General features: G+C 35.5%; 1 pseudogene; it reads left to right on the top strand.

Annotated features, from left to right (window-relative positions):
* Window positions 1-239: 239 nt before the first annotated feature.
* The window catches only part of LOC103594686, a 39,559-nt pseudogene continuing 18,059 nt past the window's right edge, over window positions 240-21,739 (top strand).

Genomic DNA, 21,739 nt, shown 5'->3' with positions numbered 1-21,739 from the left:
AGGAAGACAGCAGATCCAAAAAGGAGCATGGGTTGTGGCATGGCTGGATTTCTCAAGAGGCCTCAGAGTCTTTTGGCAAAATATTAACAAGAGAAGCAAGTAGAGGTTTAAGGAAAAAGGTTTTCAATTGTCTAAATAATTTCTTTGGGGAGAAGCAACAATCCGGAGAGAAATGGGGGCCTAAAAGAAAAATACATTCAAAGAAGACCAAACAGTTGCAAAGTAACTGCCTCAGGCAAATGGCCCATTCATTTGGCTCAAAGAAGCGCACCTCCGCTGGATCTGGAGCCAGAGCCGAGGCCGAATGCTTGGGGGTATGTTGCGACCCTAGGCCATCCAGACGTGCACTCTTTTATCTCTCGCTGTTGGCGGTGGGAGAGAGCTAAATCTGAACCATGCTTTCCGGCAGTCATTTTAAGGAGAACGAAAGAGGAAATAGAGAAAGTAAAATAGAATAAAGAATTTCGTCCGAATTTAGGCTCCTCTGGTGCCTGACCCAGAGTTCCCTTATGTCCTGGCTGGCTCGTGAATTTTGTTACTGTACGGCATATCCAAGTTCTTGATTCATGAAAGATTCTTCATGGACTGGACCAACAAAAGGAAAGGAAGAGAAAGAGAGAAATGGAACAGGATAGGGCTTTATTACCAAGCGAAGGTACATGCCTAAGTTCACAGGTATCTCCGCCAGAGCGCAGCACAACGCATCCCTGACCTTCTCCATCCTCTGTCAACCGTGAGAACTCCTAATTGCCCCACCTCTGCCCCTTCTGTCCTGCCTGGTGCACCGCCCCTGTCTGATCCAGTCTGAATATTTATGAGCAGCCTCCATGGGGCGTGTCCCTACTCTATCCTGCCTCAGATTCATTCTTCGTATGGTGACAAGAACCATAAATTGCAGGTTTAAGCTTTTTTGAAATGTTAATAAAACAATTTTCCAAGTTTACATTTGTAATCTCTAAATTCTGAGGTATGAGAAAATGGCACCAAAATACATCTGCACATTGTAAAACTAATGACAAACTTTTGACATGTCCAAAACTTGCCTTACATTCAACCAATGAAGAGTACGTTTTGAAAATGAATATAAACCTAAGACATCCCATTGCAATATGAGCAGTACTTGTTCTGTTTGTTTCTTTTCAGTTCAATGTCTTATTCATTGATTGCTGCCTAATTACGATTCATGCAGTACAGTAATCTCTTCATAATCACAAGATCTTTTCTGTCCATATTTTAGTTATTCCTCTCTGAGAAAGCAGCCTAGCAGAGCGATTGAGGGAGTAGAATCTGCATCCAGACTGCTTGGGTCCAAAGTTTGGCTCCTCAATTTAATACACTGGTGATCTTGGGCAAAATACTTAACTTCTCTGTGCCTCAGTTCCCTGATCTGTAAAATGCCTTCCTCATAGGGTTCTGTGAGATTGCAAGCATGACTATAGACGACATAACATATATAAATTGCTTAGAATAGTGCCTGTCAGAGGGTAAGTGCTGTTTCTGTTAACTATTATCATTTACCTTTGAATATTTTTTTTCAAAATTTCAGTTATAGCATATACAAATTATTTTCTAATTATTCCTCCAACTGGGAATAATTAGGAAAGTTGTGGGAAGGCAATGCTGACAAGTGGCAACAGAAAAGGGGAACGGGTTACAGACAAAGCCAGAGTATATATTTCTGCAATGCAGGTTGAAAAAGATACAAGAAGCAGAGGAAAAGTAGCCCAGGCCTTAGAACTGTACTCAGGTATCTGGGATGAAGGAGGGAACCAAGACACAGGCAAGAGGATCTGATAGCATGTTTCACAACTCACCTAAATGGGATCATTTTTCAAAGACTAGCACAAAGAATTTTTCATCTCGAACTTCCTTGTTTCTCTAGGATCTTCAGCTTGAGAAAACAACTCTGAGTCATAACACCTGAAAGGTCCCGAGCACTTGAATGGTGGACTAGACACAGAGAAGCACTGTTACCACCTGCTAATGTGCATATGACCAGCATCAAAGTGAAACAAAATGATAAGCTTCACCATCAAACCCCGAAAGGGGAGGGGAGAAAGAAGCAAATCCTGAGCAATTAATTTCTTATGAATAAAATAGGACAAATGAACACTGTGCAGTCCTCAGTACTGGTCACTTATAATGGGAAAATAACCATGGTAAGTCTGACTTACCATGTGACAGAGTCATAGTCTCAGTTTAGTGTATTTAAAATCTATTTTTAAGAGCTTTGTAGGTGCACGCTTGGGTTTAATCCTTCTAAGTCTGGATGCCTAAAGTAAGTGCCTCAAACATGACCCCTCCTATTAAAGAGATTTTGTGGAACTTTGCCCTCGTGTTTGGAGAAGAATCAACTTACTTCACTTCTTGCCTACTTTACCTGCATATCAATGATTTTCAGTGATGTCAGAAGACATGATGGTAGCATTGCATATGCAGTCGGGATAGAATACACATGTTTCTTAAATTTTAATTTATGGTAAAGAATTTAAAATATATATTCTCCAAGAACACATTATATTGAAAAGGGGCCTACCCAGATCTTTCACCTGAGCACCTGGTTGTTGGCTGGGCCTCATCTTGTCCATTTATCCTGCAACTACTTGGTCTAAATTGGTTTTGTGCAAGAAAATACACAGGAGGCCGTAGCTGATGCTGTACTCCTCCATGTTGTCTGCATTCCAGAATAGTGCTGATTTCATAGACACAACAGAATGAGCAATTTTGTCTGTGAAGTTCCACCCACAGATTAGCCATCACCAGTTTCTATCCGCTATTTCCTCTCACAGACATACTTAACCCAACAGCTACCTCAAGACCCCTAGAAATGCAGGCAAAGAAGATAGGAGATATATTTGTCAGAGAGAGCTTTTATCTAAAACCCTACTTCTCTACTCAGTTCCACTATTCCAGTCATCTCCGTCAAACGTACAAATGTATTTGTAGAAATAACAAGCCATACATATGCCTGGTCCATAAAAGAACTCAATTTTCAGTTAATTTCCAAGTTAAATGCAGCACAAGAAATATTGCCTAATGTCTTAACTTGTCCAGGTGCTAAAGTAGAACTGATATTAAAAGTGGACTAGAAAGCCAAGAACAGCCGACTAGAATGCTGATTTCTCCTTTGCTTACACTTAGAGCCCGTCCATTTTCTAAAAGTGATTATAAAAATAATTTCCTATCAGGACTAAAAAAACCCCACAAAGCCATGGTAGTGTGGAATTCAAGTGATGGTACTAGAAGCAGTTTGTAGTTTTGGTTTTACTAATATTATTGTAATCAAACCCAGTTTAATGGAAAGTTCAAGGTAGGAGAAATAGCGTCTTACAATGTAAGAAAGAAATAAGCCCCCTGCTGCCTCCCATGATCTACTGAATAGAATGATTTGCTTTAAAAAATTTATACACACACGCGCGCGGGCACGCACACACACACACACGCACACACACACACACACGCGCGCGCGCTTACACACACACACACAATACTAGGTTGAGCCAGATACCAAGCTAAGGCACTACTTGGGGCCTATGGCAAGCCTATGGGAAGGTAGGAAAAATGGTTATCCTGAGTCGTGATGCCAAATAATGGAATTTGGTAAATAATGGAATTTGTTTCCTCTCTTAATTTCCCTCTTCTAGATATCCTGCTTACTCCAGCCTGCTCCCCAGCCTGGCCCCAGTAAATCATATTTTCTTCTCACTACTCTCCAACAATCACCTGCACTGCAGTCCAACTGTTACAGTCAATATCCTCTAAGCCTACACCTCCAATGCTGTTCCTCTGCCTATAATCCCCTCTGCCGAAAATTCTTTCTCAGCTTATGATAAAAAACTGTCTTCCGAAATATTGTCTGCCTTAAAGTTTCTCTGACTGCTACAGACAGAGGTGACCCTACCTTTTCCAGAAACCTAAAGATTACATTTCTAACACAAACAGTTCTTGTATTTTCTTCAAGACCAACATTTAGATAGCAAATATTTGTTGCATTCCTATTATTACAAGACATTTTACTAGGCATTGTGCCGGGACTGTGATTAAGTGCTGAAAACTGTGCAGTTCTAGGAAGTGAAGAACCATTGGCCACCTCAGAGATATATAATTGAGCAGCATATTTAAATTAACGCAATCCTGCTCAAAAGCTTATATTTCTTAGGCAGTCTCTTAAAGGAGACTTCAAATCAGTTTGATATTAATATTCCACGTATTGTAATATTCCATTGAAACATTCTATTTCAGTTTGGATCAACACATATTACTCAAACTTAATTTTTTTGTTTTTACATAAAACTGATGAATTCAAATGTCTGCCTATCAACATAAAAACTATCCCCTCTTCTGCATAATTAAATGTATTGTATTAATGTGTGCGTAATGTAAAATCAATAAATACTTACCACTGATTGTAATGGAATGTTTTCATAATTTTATTGTCAGTCATGATAAATAATCAGTACATTTATACAGCACTAAATTAATTAGTGTGTCATTTCTATTACATACATCAGCAGTGAAGTAATGCAGTGACATCTGTTTTTAATGTTTTAAAGATGGCATATCCCTTATTAAGTAAAAGAAGGAGTTACTCGAGATGTTTTCAGTGATTGGCAATTATGGTGGTATCTTCAAGGAGATCTAATAAAGGCATTTATATTTCTTACAATAACTACATTTCAATCCACTGTCAATTATGAGACATTACTCAGGCATGAACTCTTTCTTTTTTTGGGAATAAATTGAGGAACTCTTCTTCTGCTCTATCACACTGAATGCTTATCAATTAGCAATAATGGGCTGTTCCTCTGCCATACTTAGAAGTTGCATAGAGTAAAGATGCAAACATAGTGCAATCAGGCCAAAAAAGAACAATGGAGAGTTTTGTGTTGAAAGCCAATTTGTATTAATCTAACTGCATTTTGTAATCAGCCCTTTCACAAAAGCCATACTCATTTTTTTTATAAGTATACTCCTACAAAGCAAACGATGATGGCATTCTCATATGAAATTATTTGATATGGTCAATGAAACACTGCATTTTGGAAGTGACTAAAAAGGTCTTAATTAAGTTAGGGTTGCCAGATTTAGCAAATAAAATACAGGACCCAATATTTGGAACATACTTATACAAAAAATTTCTCATTGCCTGTCTGAAATTCAAATTTAACTGAGTTTCCTGTATCTCTATTTGCTAAATTTGGTAACCCTAACAAAGGGGGAATCAGGAAAGGCTTCTCAGGAGAGGCGATACTTGAGCCATCATGGAAGATCAGTTGAAGTTAACTAGGTGAAAGTGGGTGGAAGGTTGGGACAAGGATGGCCTTTGAGGCTGAGACATGGAGATATTAGTAAATATGGCTGAAGGATAGGAGCATGAGTGAGTATTGAGAAATAGGGGTTAGTCCTTTAGTTTATCTAGAAAATTAACTTCTAAATTTGCAATGATAACAAATAAAAGAGACATTACTTCACTTGAATCTCCAACCCTTCTCTCCATGTTCATAGTGAAGTCTGACAGTGTAAACACAGCAGCAGTTTATGTTTAAAAGAATATAAAGCTCTGCTCTGTCCAAAATTTTTTCTGTTCCTTCAGAAATTTCAAGTTTCACCTTGCTCTGTGAGAGCTAACCAGCCTTTGACTTTTTCTAGTAAGGAATCTGATCACTTCTCTTTTCTTTGAGTATGTCACATTCCTCATTCTATGCAACTGTTTCCACCTGTCAGGATATCAGGTCTCCATGTAATTTTATGGTTAGAGTAGGAAATTTGAGTGTTCGAACAGGAAATTTTTCACCAATAACTAATGGTTGATGAAAGAACCAAATGCCCTTTAATGTCAACCGATGTTTGTATCCTGTTTGGATACTGACTTCTGAAAAATTTTGTTCCAAGCATGAACAGTTATTCATCATGCTACTCACTAAAATCTCTTAATATGAGGCCTTTACTGTGACAAATCACACTCATCTCTATTGTCTTGGGAGGGCTCTTCATGCAAAGTATAAATTTCCATTGATATCACTCATTATCACTGGAAGTCTCAAAAATTCATTTCAAACACAATAAGACGTACGTTTTCAAATAATTTATCCAACCTCTCTAGATAAAATATGGAGTAATATGATGCATTTTGAGCCCAAAATGTCTTAAAAGAAAGAAAACGTCAAATGTAAGATGTGACCTGCTCTTATATTAAAATTATGTGTCGTAGCTCTGCATCAACAAAAGGTGCTATAACCATTAACGATGACTCATAAATCATTCTGTTTGAAATACAAATACTAGACGTCTGTATATAAGGGCAACATGTGAGAATGAAAATGTTCCATGTTTCTTTATATGGCATTTTTACCTTTTTCTAGTTCCACATTTGGTTTTAATTTCATTTTAATTCTCTTATAAGCAATGGACCATGTCCTCAACACAAAAAAAATCATACACGCTCACACACAAACATCCCTCCATCATCCCTTCCCCCACAAACACACACTCATTCTACCACCACCACTAAAATTTCAATTGGGTTACTATATATTTTTATCTTCGGTGTAAACAAAAATTTCCATTTTATTGCTTTTCTGCATGCGACCCATCCTGGAGTTACTGCCATCTAGTGACAAGTAGGAGTATTTAACTTTTATTTTTCAAACCTAAATTGCCTAAAATTTTGAAAAGTAAAAAAAGTAGAAAAAAATCAAGAACATAAAGATTCTGAAAGAAATTTTCAGTCTACAGTATAGCTCTCACACCATTGTTTGACTATAAATGAAGGGGTTTTATGTGTTCAAATAAATTGGACTTCTTCCAGTTTTTCAGCATGTTAATGTTTTACTTTGTGATGAAAATGTAAACTATATAGATTATGTATTCCTTTGCATCTAAAACTTATTGAAATTTTATGCTGAAATAATATTTCTTTTTTACTGACCTACCGATTGTTTTCAATAATAATAATTTTCTTTTTATAGATTGTGCTTACATCTCCAGCTCTTATCTTGAGAAGTTTCTGTGTGTGCAGGTTCCTGACATGTTGTCACAAATGATTTCCTTGCATTCATGACTACATAAATATTGCCTTGAAAAAAATAATGAACATTTGGTCAAAATATTTTAGATTCTTTTAGAAATAGGGTATTAAATAAGTTGTATAGGAGTAGGAAAGATTTTTTTTTTTTTTTTTTTCTGTTAAACGGTTCCTCACTATCATCTTTCAGGGTCACACACATAATAACCTCAGTCTGGAAAGTGACCTCTTGTTTAAACTAGGAAACAGAAATACTGCAGAACTTCAGTTTAGTTTTCTTAAGACTCAAATGCAGCCCTATTGGCTATACTTGGGAATTTCCATGTAAATGTCCAAATTTTAAAAATAACTACTATTTAGTATCAAACAGTACTTATATAAAAATCATCTGTCCTGACTCTTAAAAATACAAAGAATTATGCATAATGTTTTGAATTAGTTCACTTTTTCTTCAGGAGCAGGATGAAAATACTGAACACTCCAAATGGACAATTTAATCACTTCATCCAGTTGAAGAACTGCTGAGGTGCTTAGGCCAGTTCTTTTGTTTCTGCCAGTAAGGAAAATCCTTAAATATGAATGGGTGGGTTCTGAGTCTCTAGGTTAGCAAACACTTTTCATTTCCCAGAGTCACTGGAACCAAGTCTCATTAATCTATGTCATGTAAAAAGTTATAGAGGTCACATTAAAATGTGTGTGATACAACGGTTTCTCCATCTGGGCTAGAAAGAAAAATAAAAGTAACAGTAGATTTCTGAGATTTCTTAGGCTTAGATCTTTCATAATTAATATCAGACTTGAGTTCAAAAAGTGTCACACTGATATTACTAAGTCATAATAATAGAAATGTTAAGTGTTCAGCTGATGCCTTAGAAATAGACATGTACTAATTGATTGAAATATTTGGTCTATGGTTGGAGTATATTTTATATGGTTTCTAGTTAAATACATATAATGCTGATTCAATTATGTCATTATTTAAGAATTATGAAAATTTATTTTCTTTATTTAAAAGGCAATCTATTTGTACCATGTAAAATATTCACAACAATATAAAATAGTCTTTGTTCCTGATCATCTTTCTCTATTTTCTTATTCGTGATTTTTACCCCAGAAGTGAAATCTAAGTTGAGAAATAGTTAATGAGTGCCCATGGTACACCATGGATATTATATAATACTGCTTTAATATATGCAAATAAAGAATTTGATAGAAATTACATACTTATTTCAATATTAATAAAGTCTGAGTACTGTATGTTTAATGTAAAAATAAATGGAGCACTAAAAATGTATTAAATTGATTAAATTGAAACAAAGATACCTTAAACATCAGAAGTACATTTTCTCAGCTTGATTCTTGTGTGCCCATTGCTACATCTGTATTATGGGAATCTTAAATTTAAAAAAAAGAGTAAGATTTATTAACCAAAGAAGATATTAATACAGCAAGAGGAATAATAAGAAGTAACATTTTTATTTAATTTGATAAACATTAAACATTTCTTTTTGGGTGTTCAACAATCACCAGTGAGAATTTTAAAGTAGAAATTTAAAGAACATTCACGTAATAAAAGACTTTTTTCTCCAAATGTTTAGGTAAGTTACTTCAATTCTGAGCCATATATTTTGCTTCCAATTTAAAATGCATGTTTTGGATCCATTTAGCATTTCTTATTTAAAATGAGTGTATAGGTCAGAGGTTAGGCTACAGTAATCCATCAGAGGGAAACCTCCCATGTGTATACCCTGGAGTGGGAGATTTTGTGTAGTGTCCTGGGGAATCAGTGAAACCCTATATTATTGTGTCCTGTGGCATCATAAGGCAAGATTTAGATTGAGAGGTAATTTATAAATTTAATACAAAGACAAAAAATATAAAATCAGGCAGCTCTGATTGTCTAAGTAACTTGAGGCAATCAAGTTTAGAGAAAATGATGTTATGAACCCATGGCCTGAGACCTTAATAGAGAAGCTGTATAAGAAGGTGGGAAGTTCTCAAAAATGAAATTCTCACTATACAACTAAAAATAATCCCCAAGTAAAAAAAAAAGGAGAATGAACCTAAAGATGATGTGACCCTATAGGAAGTTCTCAGATGAGCTTAAATTTAAAAAATGAAGCACACAAAAGATGGAAAAATAAACACACTCAAGGACAAATATATTTTTTTTCTCGGTCCCGACCCCAGTGAATAGGCTTGGTGCCTTTGTCGAAGATCAAATGGCAGTAAGTGCGTGGGTTGATTTCTGGGTGTTCTGTTCTATTCCATTGATCAGTGTCTCTGTTTTTGTACCAGTACCATGCTGTTTTGGTTATTGTGGCTTTGTAGTATAGTTTAAAGTCAGGTAGAGTAATACCTCCAGCTTTATTTTTTTTGCTCAGTGTTGCTTTGGCTATTCTTGGTCTTTTGTTATTCCAGATAAATGACTGTATAGTTCTTTCCATTTCTGAGAGAAATGTCATTGGAATTTTGATGGGGATTGCATTGAATTTGTATATTACTTTGGGTAGTATAGTCATTTTCACTATATTGATTCTTCCAATCCAGGAGCATGGGATGTCTTTCCATCTTCTTGTATCCTCTCTAATTTCTCTCAGGAGTGGTTTATAGTTCTCGTTATAGAGATTTTTCACATCCTTAGTTAGTTCAATTCCTAGGTATTTTATTTTTTTGGCGGCTATTGTGAATGGGCAGGCTTTCTTGATTTCTCTCAAGGACAAATATTTTTAAATGGCATATATACTATTTATACACTATCAGGAAGGTTGAAGCCACGGAAGGGATGAGAACTGCAAAAATAGAAGAAAAATTTAAAACCACCAAAAGTGACTTTGAAAAAGGTATATTTGGAGTAGGCACAAAAAAAGGGCTACATTGATATGTTTCTCAAAGTTGGAATGTTTATTTAAAATGCAGATTTCTTCCCCTGTACTAAATAAATACAAATTTCCAAGGATGGGCTCAGAGATCTGCGTTTTAATACCTTCCCCAAGTGAATTTGTTTAATTTTTCAAAGTACAAAGTGAATATAGTTTAAAAAGTCAAATAATGCTAAAAGACATCCAGTAAATAATAGATCCTTTGGCCAATCCATTCCCAAACCTCCAAACTTGTTCCTAAAAGGCAACAACTTTCAAATGTTTTGGTTATCTCTTATTTCTACTGGCATTTACCTCCATGTTTCTAAATAATAGGCTTATATTGCTATTTCTCTATTAGCCACTTTTAAATATTATCTTTTGACTTCATATTATAGTAGATAAGGATTTAGGTCTCTTACACTCCCATTCCTACACTTCCCCTCTGCCTCATTCTTGATGTGGTTATATCACAATTTAGGAAAAATCAGCACTCAGTATTTACACTGAACCTTTTTTTTATTCATAGTTGAGCCAATTAGTATATTGTAATTACATTTTCTTTCTGTTACAATTTTTTGTTTTTCCGGGTGTTAATAATTGCCTCATTTTTCTTTATGCTTAGATTTTCATGTACCTATTGCTAATTCTACCCAAACATTCCATCGTTGTCTCAATACTATTTTCCACATAAGCAAACATCAGGTAATCCCTCCCTTTCTATTTTCCCAGAAGTCTTCCCTCCTGGAGTCCTACCTTTTTACTCTGCTTTGAGCTAGTTTCTCTCCAGGCCTGTTGCATGTCTATTGTTCTGGAAGTTGCCTTTGCCATCATCTTGTACTAGATTCCCTATTCCTTTAGTCTTCCTCTTTCCTAAATTATTCCCTTGTTTTGGTAGACCACATCCTCTAGTCATTTTCTGGACACTGCGTAGAAGGCACTATTTGAATCCTGAAATGCCTGAAAATATCTTTATAGCTACCAATAAGCTTTTTGGTGTCTCATTTTTATTATGAATGGTAATACAAATATCACCATATATTTGAGGAAGACCCCTGATATAAAAAACAGAGGCCAAAATAAACAGAGAAGACTTGTAGAGGGGGAAAAAAGTGCCAAGGCTGAGAACAGAATAAAACTTACAGAACAGACAAATAATATGCTCAAGCAGATGAGAGATGTCACATCCGTGAAACAAGAACAAGATACTATAAAAAAAATCATCAAAGCACAAGATATAGATCCTAGAAATTTAAAATATGACATAAAAGAGAATCAGTCCCATAGTCTTTCTCGTTGGTTAATATATCACATGGGTGGACACAGCCTAGTGTTCTCAAGGTTCAGTGTATTCAAAAATCACCTGAGACTGTAGTTTGAACATGGTGGAATACACAAAGACATTTATCCACTCTCTCTCTCCTGAAACCCCATTAAAATAATAGTAAGGGATTTTTTAAAAAGCCTTTATGGTGACAGAGAACAAAACAAATGGAGAAAAAGAAGAGAAAACAAAGACAAGGATAGGAACAGAAGAACGCCTTACAAAAATTATAATTACCATCCTTAGAGAGATAAGGGAAGATGAAAAGTGAATAGAAGTGTGGCCGACTGTCTTAGCATATGGTGGAGAAAAATGCACGTAGGCTCACTTCTCAATGGACTACTGCGCAGTCATTACAGTTTTCTCCAAAAGCTAGTTGTTTTCTCTTCTCATTTCCTTGTGTTCATGGGTAGAAGCTTGTACACCCATAAGCTTCAATGTCAGCTGATTGACCAGTAAGGCAAGCAGATCCCCCAAATATCAGTATTTAGAGTTCTTCAAGGACAGACATTGTAATTTTGATGAAATTTAATTTATTAATCTTTTCCTTTATGGTTAGTGCTTTTTAGTGTCCTGCTTAAGAAATCGTTGCCTATTCCAAGTGGTCATGAAGATATTTTCCCATGTTATATTCTACAAGTTTTATTGTTTTACCTTTCACTCACATTTATATTTTCAATCCACTGAGAACTGATGTCTTTTTATGGTGTGAAATAAGCGTCTTTTTTTAATATAAATATCAAAATGATCCATTTATTTAAGCAAAACATTCCTTCCCATTACATCTCGACTATGCCATAAATCATGTGGCCAAATATGTGTGGGTCTGTTTCTGGATTCTCTATTCCATTTCATTATTCTATTTGTTTGTACATGGACCAATACCTCACTATCCTAGTCGATATATATTAGTAATAGGCCGTGATATTTGGAAGTTTTATTTATTATTCCTCTGCTTTGGCTATTCTTGGGCTTTTGCATTTCCGATATAATTTTCAGAATCAACTTGTCAGCTTCTACATAAAACCTGCTAGGGGAGTTTCATGGGGAGTCAAAATATATCAATTTGCAACTAATTGACATCTTCACAATATTGAGTTTTTTGATTCATGAACATGATATATCCCACCACTTATTTTGGTCTTCCTTAATTTTTCTCAATAATATTTTATAGTTTTCTGTGTAGGGTTCTTGCACATCTCTTGCTATATTTGTTCTTAGGTATTCAATGCTATTATAAAAGGTATCTTTTCTCTCAAATTCTAATATTGATTGATTTTTTTAATATTGACCTTATATACAGTGAGCTTATTAAATACACTTACTATTTCTAACATATGTATATAGATGTTTTTAGGTCTTCCCATATATAACAGTGTCATATGCAAATAATAATGCCCTTATTTTTTCACTTCTAACTCTTACCTTTTATTTATTTTTCTTATTTTATTTCACTGGTTAGGACCTCCAGTCCAATGTTAAATGTAAGTGATGACAGCAGGTGTTCTTGTTTTATTACCACTCTCAAGAGAAAATCTTTTAATATTTCACCATAAAATATGATGTTTGTTGTAAGTTTTGTTTTATATACTATTTATCACAGTAATAAAGTGTTCTTCTATTACTGGTTTGCTAAAAAACATTTTTTTCAAACGACTACGCTTCTGAACATTTTATTATGTAGCAATAGATAACTGAACCCTAATGGACAGTACTTGTAATTTCAGTTTTTTAAGAATTATTCATTTATTTTTAATTGACATGCAATAATAGTACGTTATGAGGTAGAGAGTGATATTTTGATACATGCATACAATGTGTAATGATCAAATCAGGGTAATTAGCATAACCATCACCTCAAACATTTATCATTTCTTTGTGCTGGGAACATTTGAATTCCTTTCTTCTAACTATTTGAAAATATACAATAAATTATTGTTAACTATAGTCACTTAACAGTGCTATAGAACACTAGAACTTCTTCCTATCTAGGCGTAAATTTGTACCTATTAACCAAACTCTCCCTTCCCCCCTCCCAACACTTCTCAGCCTCTAATAACCGCTAACCCACTCTCTAGCTAAAACTTTTCTTAAAATTATAAACAAATATAGAATTTTAATCTTAGCTCTAAACCCATCTATTGAGATTATCATAGACTTTTTCTAATTTCTTCCTCTTTTCTCATTTCTCCTTATCAATTTAATTAATTGATAATAAATTGATATTTCTTTACAAAAAGTTAATTTTCAGTGTTATTATCATTAATGCAATATTCAATAAGCTCATATTAAGGTATTTTGAAAAAAATGTCAAATGTACCATAGGAAAAGAGAGTAATCTTAAAACTAGGGCTATCGAAACTTTGATACATTAATTGAATGATTTTTTGAATATCATATCACCTTTGAATTCTTGGAGTAAGCTCAATTTGGTCATGATAATTATTCATTTTAGTGACTGAATTCAATTTTATAATATTTTTTAAATTTGTTTATTAGAGAGATTGGCCTTTAAGGTTTCTTTCTTATAATGTTCTTGTCAGACTTTGTTATAAGTGTCATTCCAATCACATAAAATGAGTTGGGAAAAATTCTCTCTCTTTCTATTCTCTACAAGAGTTTGTATAATATTGGTGCTATTTCTTCCTTAAATGTTTTGAAGAATTTAATGTTATCTGGGGCTGGAGTTTTCTTTGTGGGAGTTTCTCATTACAAATTCAATTTATTTAATAGATATAGTACTATCCAGATTTCCTGTTTCTTGCATCAGTTTTGGTAAGTTGTGTTTTTCAAGGAAGTTTTCTATTTTATCTAAAATTTTAATTCATTGTCATAAAGTTGTAATAGTCTTTGAGTTGTTGGATTTACTGTATTATATGTTTTCTTTCTATTTAATCAATTTCTGCTTTTATCCTTATTAGTCTCCATCTATTTTCATTGGGTTGAATTTGCTGGGTTTTTTCCCCATAATTTTTTGAGATGAATAGCTATATCAATAGAATCTTCTTCCCTCCAATCTCCTGCCAGTATCTCACACTGACAAATACAGTTAGGAGTCAGCCAACAAATGAGCCTGGAAAACACAACCTCACAGGTTAGCCCCTTGTGATTCAGAGCAGAAAAAGGAAGGGCAAGAGATGAATACAACAGTCAACTGACAAATTTCCAATTTTGAAGTACCCTTGTATGTGCATATGTTTTATATACATAGAAAAGCTCTAGAAAAATCCACAAGAAACTACCAAGTGGTGAAGAAAGGAATCTTCATTTCTGCTGCTTTCTTCAGCCCTTCTTTTTTTTTTTTTTGGCTGCTAACTAGTATGGGAATCCGAACCTGTGACCTTAGAGTTACAAGGCTGCACTCTAACCAACTAAGCTAACTGGCCAGTCCAGAAAAAAGAACTTTGAAGGCATAGATTATCTAAATTTCCATAGACCAAATGAGTTACAAAATTTCCATATTTCTAGTTATATTTTTATAGATAAAATGAAAGAATATCAGCTGGAAAACTGGGTGCCTACTAATCAATGGATCAATAGCATCCACAAGTAAAGTCTCTGTATTGTGCCACAGAGCTCTATCCTTCTTTCTGCTCAGCCTGGGTAGGAATGACTTGTATGAGAATATAGATTGCAAACTCAGCAGTTGCCATTATATCAGAAAACTCATAAAAATAACAAATACATTGGATTGTTAGTCAGTGTTCAGTGTTCTTATCAACCATTTATCTACATTCTTTAAATTAGCTTTTGAATAGAAACTAAGTAAATAAGAGGAATTGTTATCATTGTCATCAATTTCACATTTCTTTTTTTTTTCCTTTTTGTCTTTTTTCGTGACCGGCAACGGATCGCAACCCTCAGTGTCGCGCCCGTACTGGACCGGGACCGGCAACGGGATCGCAACCCTCGGTGTTGCTCCCGCACCTCGCTCAGGCAGTGAGCGGCCGGTCTGTATGTGGGATCTGAACCCTCGGCGGGAGCGCTGTTGCGCTTCCCAAGCGGCGCACTGTAGCAGTGCGCCACCGGGCCGGCCCTATCAATTTCACATTTCAAAAATACAATCTGATTATTACTATTTTATCTGTACTTGCTAAGAATGAATTTGTTGAATTCCAAGTCAAATATGAAGTGTTAATTTTTAAAAATCTTAATAAGAAAGCTTTTTAAATGTTTATTTTTTATATCTTCCTGTAAGCATGTGAAAGAGATTATGGGGGGGGGAGATTTTAGTTATTTTCATTACCAAATGTCAATAAATGAAAACATATTTTAGACTACTTAATGGAGCTATCATACCTTATTAAAGAACATAGGAACTACTCTGTTGACCATCACACATTATACACATGTATTGAAATATACCTCTGTACCCCATAAATATGTATAATTAATATATTTCAATAAATAAAGGAATAAGAACAAAGGACATATTAAAAATACATATCTCCAGGATAATTATGTAGAGATTCAGTTTACCACAAAAATAATGATTTGCAGCTCTATGCCTTGCTATATTAAAACGCTCTTATGAATATTCACCTATGCCTCTCTTTTGAACCTAGGAAAAAGCAGATTGGGGCAAAGGAAAGCAGGAACAGGATCCTTATTTCAAGACTGATGATTTTTTGAATAGCCTCATATGTACCCATCACATGGTCAAAGTAGGACTTTGCTAGTTGGCAGCCCTTTGCAGATTTAATTCTTATCAGCAATAACTATTCATCAATGCAAACTCTCAGTACAGCAGAAGCAATAGCCCACTTGCAAGAAAGAGCTATCTATTGTTCCCTGTGGGACCACCAAAAGCCATTCAAGCAGACAACACATGGAAAAATAGATCTCTGTACAAAGTTATTTGTCTCAAAGGAGTATCTACGTAGAGTATTATAGAATTATTTTATTTACATAGGGTTTTACATGTCATCCCTCTCCCCTTCCATCAGAGTATATACTGTTATAACTTAACCTTTCTTGGATTTTAGTCATTTGTTCTATAGCCAGTAGCATAATGTTCCCAGTAATGGTGTGGGAAAGCACTGACTGGTGAAATATCCAAATTATGCTCTGTATCAAGCATATATTGGATATAGCTTATTTTTCAGAAAAAAAATTAAGACTGTGAAGTAAATTTATTAAAAAATGAATCAATCCAAAACAGGAAATTTAATAATGCTTTCTTTTTAATAATGCTCCGTTTCCACACTTTTTTGTTTGTTGCTTGGGAAACATGCCTATAGATATCAGGTAATATTGTTAGGAAGATTTTAAGATCTAACGAAGCATTTTTAATCTATTAAAAGTGCCGACAATGTCAGGCCCACCACCCAAAGAAACCCTGTGAGTCCTCAAGCACTGTTTATGGTTCACCAGGTAGTTCTTGATCTTATTTGGGGCACCTAGCTGTCATGTTATTTACTGGTGCAAGTTATATTGCATTTGTTTGGAGAGAGATATTGGATTTGCAAATTAAAATTCCAGGTGAAAAGTGCTGTGTTGCTTTCTCTTAAGGAAAACATACTAAGGGCCTTTTTGCTCTCCACAGAGATTTCAAGTTTTTAACGTTGCTGGCAAAAATTTAATTGCATACACTTAAAAAATGCATTTTTATGATAATGCTAACATGTAAAAATCAATTTTCCAAAATGTTTGTGAAGGGATTTGTAGTTTTAAAAATAGTTCATCTCTGTAATACACTATCAAGTTTAGTTCTCTACTTGTAATTAAAAGTGATCCTTTAAATTCTCCTAGAGATGTAATATTACTATCACTGATAACTGTACCCCTGTTACCTGGTTATCAAGTGAAGGGAGGCCTCTTGTTCGCTTGATATGTTTACTCAGCTCCCACTAATGTGAATAGGCAATCCCCAAGGATAAGAAAAAATGTATAGGTCTGGCATGCGAAACACCAACTCGATAAGTTTAGTTCTGCAAAGAGATGTGAAATTCCTCCTGACACTACAAGAACAGCAATTATAACAGGCTTTGGTAAACTAAATAGAGGGTGAAAGGATTGAAGATCAAAGAAAACAATCTCTATCAAATCCAGACAATAAAAGTCACCGAGATTATGGTAATCTGGCTTGAAAATTTTTGATAGTATTAATATACCACAATTTAACTGTAATACTAAAAGACAGTAAAACATGCTGTCAATTAAAATCAAAATGATGATAAATACAAAGGTGCTAATTGCTAATTGAATTATACTGAAGAGCATTTGTAAAATGGGAAATAATTTTAAACTCCCTTTTTTCCTATTGTTTGCAAGTTTTTAAAATAAAGAAAACCTTCAGGGTATATTTGGAATTCATTTTTCAAAATTCTAGAATAATTGGATTTCCAAACTAGTCTTTAGAAAGGATTTAGTTAGATGGATAAAACCGCTCAGCAATTCTGTCTCTACTCACATGGCGAGGGACCGAGTAAGTTAACTTTTCCATGGCCCTGTCATCAGTCTATGGAGAATCTGCCAGACTATCAGGTACCCGTGTGTCTCTGAAGGAACACCTGTGTGAAAAGCCCATGGAATCTGCCTCTGCTTCTCACTCGCTAGGCAATGTTGGTCTGTTGACTTAATTAAACATTCTGGGACTCAGTTTCCTTATCCACAAAATGGAGATATCAGTCTTTGGTGAGGGAGAGGTAGAACATATTCAACTACCAGGTTTTACATGGGCTTGGAACAGCTACAGCTGTAGCTATTCTTAACATCTCTTAACACATCTAATAGAGAGAAAGGAATGGATTTTTTTCCCCTCATGCATTAACTCCTTTCCTTTTTCATTACCTCTGTACAAACTCCTTTTTTCCCATGAGGAGAAAAATAGGTGCTAATTGTACTCTTAAATGCCTATAAATAGGAACTTGTATAATCTAGCTCAAATAAGGTGGACTACATGAACTCTCAAGGTTCCTCTTCTTTTCACTACAGTCTCTTCCCCACCCCCAACCCCCACCAACACCCAATTTCCCTTAATGTTCAGCTCTGTCTAAAATTTCTTCAATCCTCATAATAAAAAAATTAATGTTTACGGATTTAAGGAATACCTTTTCACCACCTCTCACAGTATGTTTAAAATGGAAAAACAATTGCAACAGTAAAGAAAACAATCAACAAAGTGATAAGGCAATGTACAGAAGGGGAAAAATATTTGCAAACCATATATCTGATAAGGGGTTAATATTCAAAATATACAAGGAACTCATACAACTCAGTAGCAAATATCACAAATACTCCAACTCAAAAGTGAATAAAGGAACTGAACAGACATTTTTCCAATGAAGATGTACAAATGATCAACAGGTATATGAAAAGGTGTGCAACATTACTAATCATCAGGGAAATGCAAATCAAAACCACAATGATGAGAATATCACCTCACACCTGTTAGTATGGCTATTATCAAAAAAAACAAGAGACAAGTGTTGGTAAGGATGTGGAGAAAAGGGAACTTCCAACATTGTGGAAAACATTACACAGGTTCCTCAAAAAACTAAAAATAGAATGACCATAGGACCCAGAAATCCCACTTCTGGGTATACATCTGAAGGAAACAAAATTAGTAGCTCGAGGGCCGGCCCGTGGCTCACTCGGGAGAGTGCAGTGCTGATAACACCAAGGCCCCGGGTTCAGATCCCATATAGGGATGGCCGGTTTGCTCACTGGCTGAGCGTGGTGCTGACAACACCAAGTCAAGGGTTAAGATCCCCTTACTGGTCATCTTTAAAAAAAAAAAAAAAAAAAAAAAAATTACTAGCTCGAACAGATACCTGCACTCCCATGTTCACTGCAGCATTATTCACAATAGCCAAGACATGAAAATTATCAAAGTGTCCTTTGGCAAATGAACGGATAAAGAAATTCTGTATATAATATATGATATATATATATATATATATATATATAATATTAATATTATTCTGCCATAAAAAAGACGGAAATCCTGTCATTTGTGACATGAATGAATCTGGAGGACATTACACTAAGTGAAATAAGCCAGACACAGAAAGACAAATACTACATGATTTCACTTATATGTGGCATCAAAAAAAGTTGAACTTATAAAAACAGAGTTGAACAGTAGTTCTCAGGGGCTGGGGGTGAGGGAAATGGGGAGACATTGATCAAAGGGTACAAACTTTCAGTTACAAGATGAACAAGTTCTGGGGATCTAATTTACAGCATGGGTAGTGATATATGTGTGAATTAATTTGTGATAATCATTACACAGTGTATACATATATCAAATCATCATGTTGTACACCTTAGATATATATAATCTTTGTCAATTAAATATTTTAAAATTAAAAAAAGAAAAAACTAAAAACAACAAAAGACAATTACATGAAGACTGAATCTGCAGGTAAATTTAGCTGGGGTCTCTGTTGAGAACCTATGTTTTTTCTAGAAATCAGGCAACTTTGGAGGTATGATGGAAGCCAGTTGGCTATGACATGTAAATCCTGGGGAGAAATTTAAACTAAAAGAAGAGGTAATCAAGGCACACAAGAACAGTACTAGAGCATGGATGGAGAAGTATAATTCTGAACATGACCTTTTATAGGTTGCCATTCAGCTTGGTCCTCTGACTCAACTCCAGTTGACCCATGGCTGAGGTTTCATATATGGAGAGTGCAATAAAAGAATAAAAAGAACTGCTTCAATAAAGTTTCTGTAGATCTTTACGAGTGCTGAGAAGAACTACTATGTACCCTACTTAGTAGAATATCACACCAATGGAAGTAAATGGCACTTTCTCCACTGGGGTTAACTACTTGAACCACAGCATGGACAAAATATTGGTGCTTTTGGCAGGCTTCAGTGGGTATGGGTGCAGGTGCCTGTGGCAGATATTGGAGTAACCTTATGTGTCACAATGTGCATATAAAACATTTAGCACAGTTTCTGACAAAAAAATATGTGTTCAGGAAATGGTTGCTTACTAACATGGTTATTGCTAAGAGCAACACCCTTAGTGGGAGTATGGGATGGATTATGTCCTCCCCCAAAATTAATGTTGAACTCCTAACTCCTTGTATCTCAGGATGTGACTGTACTTACAGATAGGGCCTTTAAAGAGGTAAATAAGTTGGGGCCGGCCCGGTGGCGCACTGCTATAGTGCACCGCTTGGGAGTGTGGTGGCGCTCCCGCCCGAGGGTTCGGATCCCACATACAGACCGGTTCCCGCTCACTGGCTGAGCGAGGCGCAGGAGCAACACCAAGTGTTGCGATCCCGTTGCCGGTCCCCGATCTGGTACGGGGGCAACACTGAGGGTTGCGGGGTTGCGATCCGTTGCCGGACATGAAAAAAGACAAAAAGGAAAAAAAAAAAAAAAAGAGGTAAATAAGTTAAAATGAAGTATTAGGGTGGGCCCTAATCCAATATGACTGATGTCCTTATAAGAAGAGGAAATTTGGACATAGACATGTATAAAGGGAAGATGATGACACAGGGAGAGGATGGCCATCTACAAGCCAAGGAGAGAGGCCTGGAACAAGTGCTTCCCACACAGTCCTCAGAAGGAACCAACCCTGCTGACATTTTGATCTTAAACTTTTAGCCTCCAGAACAATGAGAAAATAAATTTCTGCTTTTTAAGCCACCTAGTCTGTGGTACTTTGTTATGGGAGCCCAAGAAAACTCATATAGCAGGCATTAGCAAGAACAGGATACATCATGCCAGCAAGCTGGAGGAAAAGAAGAAAACAGTGACAGCTGATATAACTAGTTCCTAAGCATTCATTCATTCATATTCATTCATTCAATAGATATTGGTTGGCCATTACAATGTGCCAGAAATTATGCGAAATGCTAGAGATTCAAAGCCAGACCAAGTGCAGTCATTGCCGATGAGGAACTTAATTACAGTCTTGACTATGTGTGGTGGATTGGGAGTGGGAAAAGAGGAAGAGAAGAGGAAGGAAAGCAGTGAGATGATGGGAAGGGCTTAGGGCAACAAATAAGTAAACCAACAATTGCAGTTCCATAATTAGTACTGTGAAAAGCAGGATATTGTTAGGCACAGGGTTTATGGATGTGTAAATGTGGGCCATTTGAATACAATGGGGGTCAGGAAAGGCTTTCCAAAGAAAGTATCTCTTGAGCTAGGTGTTGATGTATGAATAGGAGTTAGCTAGAGAAAAATAGAGAGGAAAGCCATTCCTATTTAAGATACACCATCCCTTTCCCTTTTTCCTGAACTCCTTGAACTAGATGGGGAAGTCCTTAAAATAGTGATAGGGGAAGTGTCAGAAAAATTTAGTTTGGTTAATGTCTGATGATATTTTTTTCCTCAGGCTGGAATGGCCTAGAAAACTTAGGGTTTATACACATGTGTGGCAATGTTCAGCTTTATATTTAAACTAAAAACTGAAAGCTGTAGACACATGCAAACACATACATTTGTGAACATTAAGAAGCCCCATTTCATGGAATGTCATCCTTGTTTTATAATTACTATATAATTGAACCTTGAGAAAAAGAGACTAAACATAAATTTCAATTCATATTTCAATAAGTGATA

This window comes from Galeopterus variegatus, unplaced genomic scaffold (genome assembly GCF_000696425.1).
Source record: "Galeopterus variegatus unplaced genomic scaffold, G_variegatus-3.0.2 Scaffold1605, whole genome shotgun sequence".
NCBI classification, from domain to species: domain Eukaryota; kingdom Metazoa; phylum Chordata; class Mammalia; order Dermoptera; family Cynocephalidae; genus Galeopterus; species Galeopterus variegatus.
This window is presented reverse-complemented; position numbering and strand designations above follow the sequence as displayed.